The sequence below is a fragment of the Cataglyphis hispanica genome, chromosome 7 (genome assembly GCF_021464435.1).
Source record: "Cataglyphis hispanica isolate Lineage 1 chromosome 7, ULB_Chis1_1.0, whole genome shotgun sequence".
Taxonomy (NCBI): Eukaryota; Metazoa; Arthropoda; class Insecta; order Hymenoptera; family Formicidae; genus Cataglyphis; species Cataglyphis hispanica.
In genome coordinates, this window is record NC_065960.1 from 4,738,344 (window position 1) to 4,749,403 (window position 11,060).

General features: G+C 36.3%; 1 protein-coding gene across 1 annotated transcript in view; it reads right to left on the reverse strand.

Annotated features, from left to right (window-relative positions):
- The window catches only part of LOC126851132 (uncharacterized), a 65,776-nt gene extending 54,717 nt beyond the window's left edge, over window positions 1–11,059 (reverse strand). The window contains exons 1-3 of the transcript XR_007687644.1: window positions 10,970–11,059; window positions 9,295–9,571; window positions 6,891–7,062 (exon numbers count right to left, since the gene is read on the reverse strand). The gene's annotated coding sequence lies outside the window, so the exon portion shown is untranslated. The remainder of the gene's footprint in view (window positions 1–6,890; window positions 7,063–9,294; window positions 9,572–10,969) is intronic.
- Between the last annotated feature and the right edge of the window lies 1 nt (window position 11,060).

Below are 11,060 nucleotides of genomic sequence, written 5' to 3' on the forward strand. Positions count from 1 at the left end.
GTATTATTGTTATACATATTCACGGTTAAATTTGTGTTAATTATTCAAGTATTACGGCAAATCGCGCATTATATTGGAAATACATAATTATTAGAAATCAAATCAAATCAACATAAGAATACATATTTTTATATCTAAATATAACAGTAATTGTTTCGAAAGATAATTCGATAGTGAAATTGCAAAAAAAATAAGTAAAAAATATTAGAATCAGAAAATATTAAAATATCTAGATATAGAAAATACGAATTTTACTCCGTACAATATTTTCAAAACAAAACTATTTTAATTTATGTCTAATTCTTCTTTATATATTTACTTTTTAATATACAGAATCGAAATTAGATGAATTGTATTTTTCGTGACTGAAAAAAAAATGAAATATAGCAATCATTTTGATACCTCAGGTCGACGCGAGTTTATCGAACGGTTAGAACGTAAGTCACGAACAAGTAGATGATACGTGTTAGAAGTTTGCCAGATCATAAAAAGAGTATATGTGTATATGTGTGTGTGTATACATACTGTGTGTATATATATTTCGCAAAAGTGTCAGCTCTATACCTAATCTAAAACCCATACTTGTCCCATAAAATACGCTTCCATTCATCCGTCCTCGTAAACATCCTATCAGAAAATAATAAAAACGCGAAGGGAAATGGGTCTGACTCCGCACCCGAAGCCATAACACCGTCGCTCGGGTCCGCTCGTAAATTGCGGACCGCGATGTAATCGTATATTTAGTATTTCGGCTTTAAAGGAACACGATTGAAAAATGACAAACGAATGTACGCTTAAAAATCTGTCTGCTTAAGAAGCATCTGTAAAAGACATCGCCACATTCATAGCCTGCTAAGTTTTCAAGAATCCAAAATTTAACTCATGTTCGCAAAAAAAAAAAAAGAATATTATATCCTGGTTTTTTTTTCTAGAGAGAGAAAAAAAGATTATGATAAAATGACAAACGAATGGTATTGTCGAATAAATTGGATTCAAGTTAAAAATTTTCAGAGAGACGATCCTCTGCGGCGATCTGGAAAAGGAGCAAAATTAATTGCTGGAAGTGTCACCTGCGTTAATGACGCCGAACAACGAGATTTGGATGATACCTTCATGTATCGTTATAGAGACGCGCTTATGATTTGAGAATCAACTGATTTGTTACGTTACAATTTGCACATATCGAGATTTAGCGGCGCGTGCAATAGCGCGCTATGAATATTCATGATACTCGTGCGGATCATGAAACGTAACGTATCGGCGTCTGTCTGGTACGCTGAACGAACGCAGAAGAGATTTCAGTCGCCGAAGAAAAGAGAGAGGATAGGGCCGATCTACCCTTTTTACGGTGGTCCGACGATAGTAACCGTGTGATGGTTAACTGGGCGTAATCCCCGAGATCATCTTACAAGTGTGCGCGAGCGAGTAACAATAACAACAACGGAGGGAGGAGCAGGAGAGGGGCTATGGGAGAAAGGAGAGGCGGAATGGCGCTGATTTATTTATCGAATCATAAATTAGCGGGGTCACAATACGCGAGAGAACGACGCTCTTTCTCTCGTCGTTTCGAAAAGGGAAACCGACCGAGAGCGCAAATGTAACGCGTGTTTGCGTTGCGTGCTCGACCGGAAACACGATTTATACCATGCAAATTAAACACGCGCGCGCGCACTACACACATCGGGACTCGGTCCCGCTCTTCGACGTATTATTATTAATGTTTTTGTTATTATATCGTGTTGTGCTCTCTCTCTCTCTCTCTCTCTCTCTCTCTCTCTCGTCAATCGCTTCACGGACGAGGAGGTCGAAATGGCTCTTATTTGAGGAATCAACCGATTTCGGCCATCGAGAAATTTTTTTTCCCTCTAACCCATCGCTTCTGGATTTAAAATGAATCAGAATGTTATTCATATTCAAAAATTTGTGTACACAATTTATTTTATACTTGTTTTAATCGTCAGGCGCATGACGTAATAATCTCATACCGATTTTTTTGTCTAGTTTTAAATAACTGATTTTTAAATAACTGATTTCGCTTCATTAAATTTAATGCTAAAAAACATTGCATATTTAAAATTATATTTCATTCATTTTTCAAAAGATTTAAAAAATTATTGCACTTCCCATATAACTTATTATTTAATAAAATAGATAATATAAATAAAATAATATGTTTGCTTATGAAAATTAGACGAATACAATAATACATTCCTCGTTACTCAGTTTTCTTGCATACGAATTAAATAAATGAATAACAAAGAGAAATAAAACGCGAGTCTCCCTCTAAGTTCGCGTTATTAATTCGATTTAAATATTGCTCGATTCGACAAGCGTCATTTAGAAAATGATCCTTTACCCCTTCAGCACTGTAGTAAATAGACTTCAATACATTCCAAATGCACGTGTGAGATTCTTTACGGTAGTATCCACGCGTCAGGCAATTAGACACACGAGGTAAAATTATGGTCACCCCTCCTCCACTCCCTACATTTCATCCCGCGAGATCTGCTTAAAGTCATTCACTTCTCTAACCGCAAACTGCATCTGCCATTTCACACAGCCTTTATTTTTATTCACTGCGTGAGCGTTTCAATACTAAATGATATGTATCTAATTTATTCTGAACCGCATAATCTTTCTTTATCTTTTTATTGAATTTACTCACAGCATATATCTTTTATCGCGAGAGAGAAAGAGAGAGAAAGAGAGAGAGAGAGAGAGAGAGAGAGACGCTTATTAAAAATTTATTTATTCAACTAAACAAATGATAATAAACAAATAATGTGATTTCATCTCGATATTATTTGATTTTACTTTATTATTATTAATTAAAAATATATAAACAAAAGTTGTTACTTTTATTTAGTGAAATTGTGTATGTGTGTGTTGACATAGATACAGATGATTGACTAAAATATTCTTTACTTATTTCTATTCTTTCTCGTGTGTGCGTGCATTTATTTAAATCATTGATTTTTATAAAAGCCCGAAATATGCTCGCTTGCCTGCCAATTGAAAACGTATCATGGGAATTTGGTGACCTACTTGTACCGCTTCGCACAAAAATGGCTAATTCATAACACGCTATTAATACCGCGCTGCTTTTAACACATCGTATGTTGTGACAGTGTTTGGGGGCCCCGTTTTGGGGTCCGGCATTTGTCCTCCCCTAAAAGGTACTTTCGATTGTAGAGACGTCGAAAGACGACGTATCGTACTTTTGACAAATGAGATGATATTAGTTATATACGTAGATAGGTATACATATAGTCGATTTCTCTCTCTCTCTCTCTCTCTCTCTCTCTCTCTCTCTCTCTCTCATTCTCTCGCAAATCGTTGCCGTCGCGATTTCATTGCTGTTACGCGCATGTCCAAATGCTGGTAATTAATTATACACTCATTCGCGGAACGACGATGTAGAGACTGGAACTCATATCACGCATCAACCGTAGCGTGTTTTATTCGCGCTGTACGTTAATTAGGACCAGTCAGACGCATTGCAATAAATTAAAGTAACTTTTGCATATGGAACAACCGAATTAAAAGAACTTTTACAAATGTTACGAACAAGCACATTATGTACGTTAAAAATATAACAAACTGTTTTTCTCGCGTAAAAAAAAAAACGACTCTGAAAAAACTTAATTATTGCAGGAGAGCATAAACTCATTGTATTTTACATCATATATTGTTTTCATTTTAAGGATGTTGCATTAATTTGAATAATTTCAAGCCCAATTTTGCAGCATTTCGCATAATTTTTCTGTAAAAGAGGTAAAAACTAAAAAGTTATTCTCTTTCCTCATTTGTAAAAAATCCTGACAGATATTGCACACAATCAATTATTGTGAAAATATCATTCAATTTTTTTTTTTTGAAAATACAGAATGGCGCGGTCAATTGAGGATTGTTTTGCCAAAAGTCAACATCAATTTATCGGAGCGCATTTATCAATTATTTCTTCACGTAATATTTCAATAGTATTAATATTCTTGCAAACAAAATTAATGAGGTATATATTTGATTTTACTGAATTATACAATCACCACGAATGATTTATCTCGTTTTAAAATACGCGGATTCACATATAACCCAATCTTAAAGTTCCCATAATCTCGAATTTTGTAAGAACAATTTTAAATTTCTCAGTAACAATCTCCTCTCAATCAGTCTATCTACGGCGAATTAAACGGCAATTTGAGTCTTAGCGAGCTTCCGGAATGCTGGACCCAGCATTGAGGAATTGAGAGAGAAATAGGTATAAGGCCGCCGGGGACGACAGAGCGAAACGGAAATACGTGGCTCGCGAAAGGCGAGGGCGACATCGGGAATTGAAAAATAGCGCCTTGGGCCGCTGTCGCTCACAGTGATGGCCCCGTGACAGCCAATGTAACGCACGAATTAACGAAATAATTGATTTTCATACCGGTTCGAAATAAGCGCGCCACGCAGCGGCACAAAAGACCCGGGCCGAATCAGTGGCCGTCAAATGGAAAGAGATATTTTGCCGATTTCGATGCACCGGTGCTTCGCCAACGCCACCGCCACCACCGTCGCCGCCGTGGTAGCGGAAAAAAATTGCAGCTAGCGTTTTTTAAATTCCCGAGTCCTCCGGCCCGAGGCCAATTTAAATACGCCGGTTTACATTGGTAAATTGGCATAGAGTCCCGGACGACGAGCGGGGTAAAAAAAAATCGCGAATTGTTCCAAGCTGTACTGTAAATATTCCGTGGTCGCGCGTAATCGTCGAAAACTCTCGCGATGCGTCTCTCTACGTAAACAAGATCGGCAGGATTTGATCAAAATCGCTCGAACAAACGGATCTTTTATAATATTAAGTCTTATTGAATAAATCGTAGACAGAGCGAGACGCACAAAAGGAATCTAGATTACTTATATACTACATTTGAAAACAATTTATTAAGATTTTATTCGGCCTGGAAATTTATAAATAAATCTGCGACTTGTCTTGAAAAGATTCGAAAATTTCAGACAAATTGAGTAATGCGTCGAATGCGTTTTTCATAAACTTTTAAAGGCCTACATTTGCTAGTTCTATAAATTCTAATTCTAGAAAACACTTGTTACACACAAAAGCATTATCTGTTTGTAAGCCGCATAAAAAAAGAAAATATCCTTATACGACTTTTCTCTTAGATTTAACGTGTTGCTGTGCCCATAATTGTACTTATGTGAAAAACGTAAAACGACAAAGCCGGTGCGTTCGTCAGTTGAATAGTGCGCTAAGTCGTCGTGTCTCGTAACGTTAATGGGAAAAGCGAAAAACATTATTCGTAGCCGGACGGGTATAATGTAAGCGCGCCGCTACACGGATAGGAAGGAAGGACGCCAGCAACGGCAGATGGAAGGAAAAGAGCGAGAGAAGAGAAAAAGAGAATGCAAAACGGAGTATGAGAAAGAAGGAGAGAGAACGGAGAATAGATTTATATTTGAAATTAGATTAAGCTTCTGCGCCTGAAAGCTATATAAACGCCCCTCCGCCTGCGCCTTCCTCGGCGCAAATCCACCGCGCCGGAGAGAGAGACTCAATAAACCAACCACTCACTCTCTTTCCTCGTCCTCCCTCTCTTCGTCTTTCGCCTCTCGTTCTCTGTTTTGCAAACCCGCGAACGTATCTCCGTGTGTGTATGCGCGCTTCCCTCCGTCCTCTTCCTCTCCTAAAATATAGCGGCACCCGTATTCGCGTTCAATCTTTCCCCTACATCGCGAATCTTTTCCTGTTTCCACTTTTCTCGCCTTGTGAATTCCTACGTAACCCTCCGCTCTATTTTATCCAGTTTATTCTACGATCGGTCCTTGAAGCGTTATTTTGCGAATGTTAGCTGACAAAGAGACTCGATAAAAACCGAATATATCACTTTTCTCTCTTCTCGTACAAAGCGGCTATTTTATTCCTCCTCATACTTCGCGAATTTTTTTCTACTCCCCCGTTTTTCTCTTAATTCGCAACTCGGCTTTTGCATGTTCGCGTTTCATTTGCCTTTCACGACTTATTATCGAATAAACTAGATTAAATATCATAAACAATATCGAGTATTTGCCATAAGATTTATTCGATAAAAACGTTCACCAAATATCATGTATACAAAATATACAAAACGTTATAATATCACAAAAACGTCTAATACTATGCTCTTGTATGACAGTATATGACTGTCGTTCAGAAACAGAGGAGCGTGAGAAAAAATTTTTATAACTATACTTGAATATTTTCGTATGAATATACCGATATTAGATAGTCGACGAGTTCACAAAGGAGTCTGTAGTACGCCGGCTCCCGCGCCATAACCATATCCTTGCGGTCCGAAATTACGAACGTAACATTCTGTGCAATTTATCGGAGAAAGTCAATTAATACCGATAATATTAACCGAAATCAAACTTAGTCTAATATTATCCATTTAAAGGATATTAAGTGTATAAGAGAGTGTATTTATATAGCATTTTAAAAATATTAGAAAAAGCATAAAAAAGGATTTATCTCGTGAAAAATTTCTAAAATGTCTGTCTTTCATAATTTAATAATACTAACGTTTGCAATAAATCTCGCCGCAGTTCTCTTGATAAGTCAGCGATTCCAATGGCTTTCGGCAACAAAAGCAACTGAAGCAAATGTTATGGTACGGTACTCCGGAAACAATCTTGGAAAGTAATAAATTTTACACGTAACAATTTATAATATTCCTCTCAATATTTTTTGCTGCGTTTTTTTTTATCTTAATTTATTATATCATGCGACGTAAAACGTTTCTTTTATATTCCTATTTGTGTCATTGGCTATCGATATTATTCAAATTTTATATTCTTTTATCGAACTTTTTCGTTACGCGATAAAAATTTCAATGTATTCTTAATAATATTGCACTTACCTGCATCTCAGCTTGGTAAACTTTTCTTCCGCATCGTCGACAGTCGAGGCCCCCACCGAGGCATTCGCATTGCAATCTCAGCCGGCAGCAGGCTCCATCGGTACCGCACTTTGCTCCATCGCTAGTGCAGCATCCGTTATCAACAATGGACCGGCATCTTGGACTGCTTGAGCTGCGTGCACATAGATCGAAATTATTCTTACACATAGAGATGCCAAACTCCTGTCACACGGAGGCTCCGGAGCCTTAATGTAAACTAAATTAACGAGAGTGTTCTTCGCGTTTTTTAAATTTATTTTTTCTTAATTATTACATTCAACAAATTATAATTTTAATTGAAAAATAAAAATATCAATATGTTAAGAACGTCTTTAAAAGTCAAACAGAAGCTTGAAAATATATCATGGGACATCCTGTACAGAGAATCTAGAAGCGAGATTGCACCTTGCACATTCAAAGGCTCCACTGCAACAACCTCTGCTAGGACACGGTGACTGTGAAGGACAACGCGGTGCGCAGGGCGATCTTCCACGCAAAGAATATGCTGGCGAACTACAGATTCTCGGTGACGGTATACAGATCTGACCGGGTTTCTCGCAACAAGACCCACTGCCGCAACATCTACTGCCGCTACAACTTCGGATATCTGTCGTGCATGGAGGCGTTTCGCATTTGACCACTTTCTTGCAGACTTGAGGACGACAGCAACAACGCGACGACACGGTGCATCCTGCTTTGGCGTTGGACGCGCATGATTCATTTGACTCCGGCACGAATCCTCCACAACAACAACCGTAATTCTTCCGGATGCTAATATCGTGTCAATAAATATTTGCACACGCTTAAAAGATTTATAGTAACATTTGCAATATTTGCTTTGTTTAAATATTTTTAAAGCAAATTCATGATACGACTTTTTCCAAATGATTTATTATAAAACTTCTTTAATAGGTGGTATTATTCCCGCAAGAAAAGATTGCAAAAAAGATGAAAAATAATAAAGCTGGATTTTCCGGTAAATTCTGTCTATTCATGCGCGAAAATATTTTACCACTTCTCACGTGCTCCGCAGCAACATTCACCGCAACCTCCTCGCATGCGATGCTCATTGTCAACAATCGAATCTATATCTTTGTGTATATGATTTGATAGGTCCTCATTTGATACGGTATCTTCGACTTTTCTCATTTTTTGTTTCTTATTTTCAGTCACGCGAACCGTCGAACAGACATCGCTCTTGCACCATTCCCCTCGTCTGCATCCATCGCCGATCATTTGGCTGTCGATATCTTCCGATTGTGAACGCTGGCTCTTGTCATTGTCGAAAGTACAACCCGATACGCAACGACTTTCCGCGTAATTATCGATCCTCGGCGTACTTTCCGAGTATCCGTCATCACTTCTGCCGGTCGATGAATCGTCCGCCTGCCATATGTCATAATCAAAATTTTCTTGTTCTCTCGAGTTACTCTCGGATTCTCTGCCATTATCGTGACATGAACTCGCTGGATCGTCATCTTGCATGATTGGAGCACGGCGACAATGATGATCGGCAGCGGTTCCGATAAAAGCGGTAGTGTCGCTGAAGGACACTCGTCTGCGAAAAGGCGCGCAACGAATCGCCGTCAACGGCCGCGATGGGCACGAGCACTTCCGTCTCGGCGATGACGCGATATCAAGAATGTCAGCGACCGTCCCAGACTCGCGACAGGAGGAAGAAGACTCGCAAGTGGATACAATTTTTGTCCGACTCTCGTCCGTAGTATTAGAAATATCTGCGCTCATAATTCTCAATTCTATCTCATTTGGACGCCCATCACAATTGTGATACAAGCAGTTATATATAAATATATATATATATATATATATATATATATATATATATAAAACTAATAATCCCGATTGTCACTCTGTATGTAGTATATATATATATATATATATATATATATATATATATATATATATATTAATAACCTGATTGTCACTCTGTATGTAGTATATATATATATATATATATATATACTACATACAGAATGACAATCGGGAGTGATTGATTAAAAGTATTTCGCAACACGACATAAACGCAGCAATATATCAAACGAACGCACAAAAAATTTATTAATAAAAGTATTCATGTAATACGCGTATCCTATTTCTTTTCTTTCTTTATAATACTATATCATATTGAACGCAAGTTATTCAAATGTAAAATTTCTTTCTATTAGACAAATTTGGTTTTATCATACATATTACAGGATGTCCCACAACTTGCAATCTCAAGTTTCAATCATTATAAATATTTCTATTAAATCTAATTCGGTCTCAGTATATACATCCATATATAGCCCGTGGTTAAATAAGCAATACAAAAAATATATTTTTGTATTATTATTTTTTTATTTACCTCAATTCGTTTCGAAGGTTGCTCATCCCTTTCTTGAAATCCCAGTTAGTCGTGTGGCATTCTGCATTTGATCCCGTCGCTGCTGTTCTCGTAGAGATCTTTTAATTGATGAGTTCGTTCCAAATTTTCTTCATGCACTTTCTATCGATTCTCTTGCTCCGGAGGTAACAGACAAGTTCCGTTATTACTTTCGAAAGCTGTGTATGATTTCGCAGGCGATAGAATTCAAGTTCGACAAAGTTCTTGCCTCGTAGATAATCGACGGTTATAGTACAGCCTATGTCATAAAAAGAGAACACTTTATTATAGTTTAATTAGCATTAATTACTTTACCTAAAAAACGTTATTTTATTGACTTTCTTAATTCAAATAGAAGAATTATTCTTAATTCGAATAATCATTACATCTTTTAGATTGAGATCTTAAAATTAAGATAAAATTTTTTTTTTATATTTTGAAGCTTTAACTTGAAAGTAACATTATAGGCAATCGTCCCATTGTCTATATTTATACGTTCTCATTACAATTTCTCTGCTACTATTTTCTAGAATTTCATCTACATATGCGAACTAATTTATGCTAAATTCAGCTTTTACTACTTAGTTTAAGAAACACACTCGATAAGTGAATTCAAGTCTTCTATAAAACGTAGAATTTAAACTTTTCGGTACAACCGTCAACTCTGATTTTGAATTCGAAAACGAACAATAACTCGGCCACCGATCAAAAAAAGATTAATGTCCACAGAATACATCGTAATTTTTAATGAATTGATTTTGTACAAAATCAATTATGACAAATACTTGTCAAATTAATATTTATTACATAGTATATGCCTTCTATCTGTTGTTCGTTGATGCGCGAAGCCTACTATAATACTATTGCAACAGCTTTTGAAATAACTTATTTCCTCCAAATATCGCGTCGCCTTCGATATCACAAACCGATAATGATTCGTGAATCAAATTTATCACTGGAAACGGCGAGAGAGAAAGATAACGGTAACTTTCGAAAATATCGACGAATTTGCGAATAATGTCGCGGGAATGTGGCGGGAAACGTAATGTGCAAAACAATTCTTGCAAAATAACTAGCGTGGCGCCTCACCGCGACAAAGCGTCACACTAAAACTTTCTAGTAACAATATTTATCTATAAATAGTAATATTCTCAAATCGAGGGATAATGAGTAAATTATTATTAATTTTTACTAGTACACATTAAACAATTTTGAAAAAATTATATAATTGTGAAAATATTAAAGAGTCAAATTTATGAAAATTTTTCTATTATATGAAATTATCTAAAGATATCTTAAACTATACATAAAACTTATGAACATGAAAAGAAAATAAATAACCATATTTATAATTTTCCATTATCAAGTATAAAAATAAATCAGAAAAATGAATAATCGTGCGAAGGAATTTTTACTAACAAAAAGCAGAATGTATATTAAATATTTCCGAAAATCAATCGTGATCCAAATACCTCTACCATGAATAATGTATTTCTTTATATAACGTCTATAAAAAAAATTAACTGGGTTAAGTTACTCGAGCGTAAACTGCCACTATTTGTATTCGGAATTTACGATTTAATGACTTCATATTACACTTTATTGATCGTTATTTGAATCAAAATGATGTGCAATACAATCATGTGGAAAAACTTACGAGATAACGTCTGCATTTACTCGACATCTCGCGCGATTCCACAAAGATCCCCAATTTAGCGTAATTCAACGTCAACGATCAAGCGAAGATG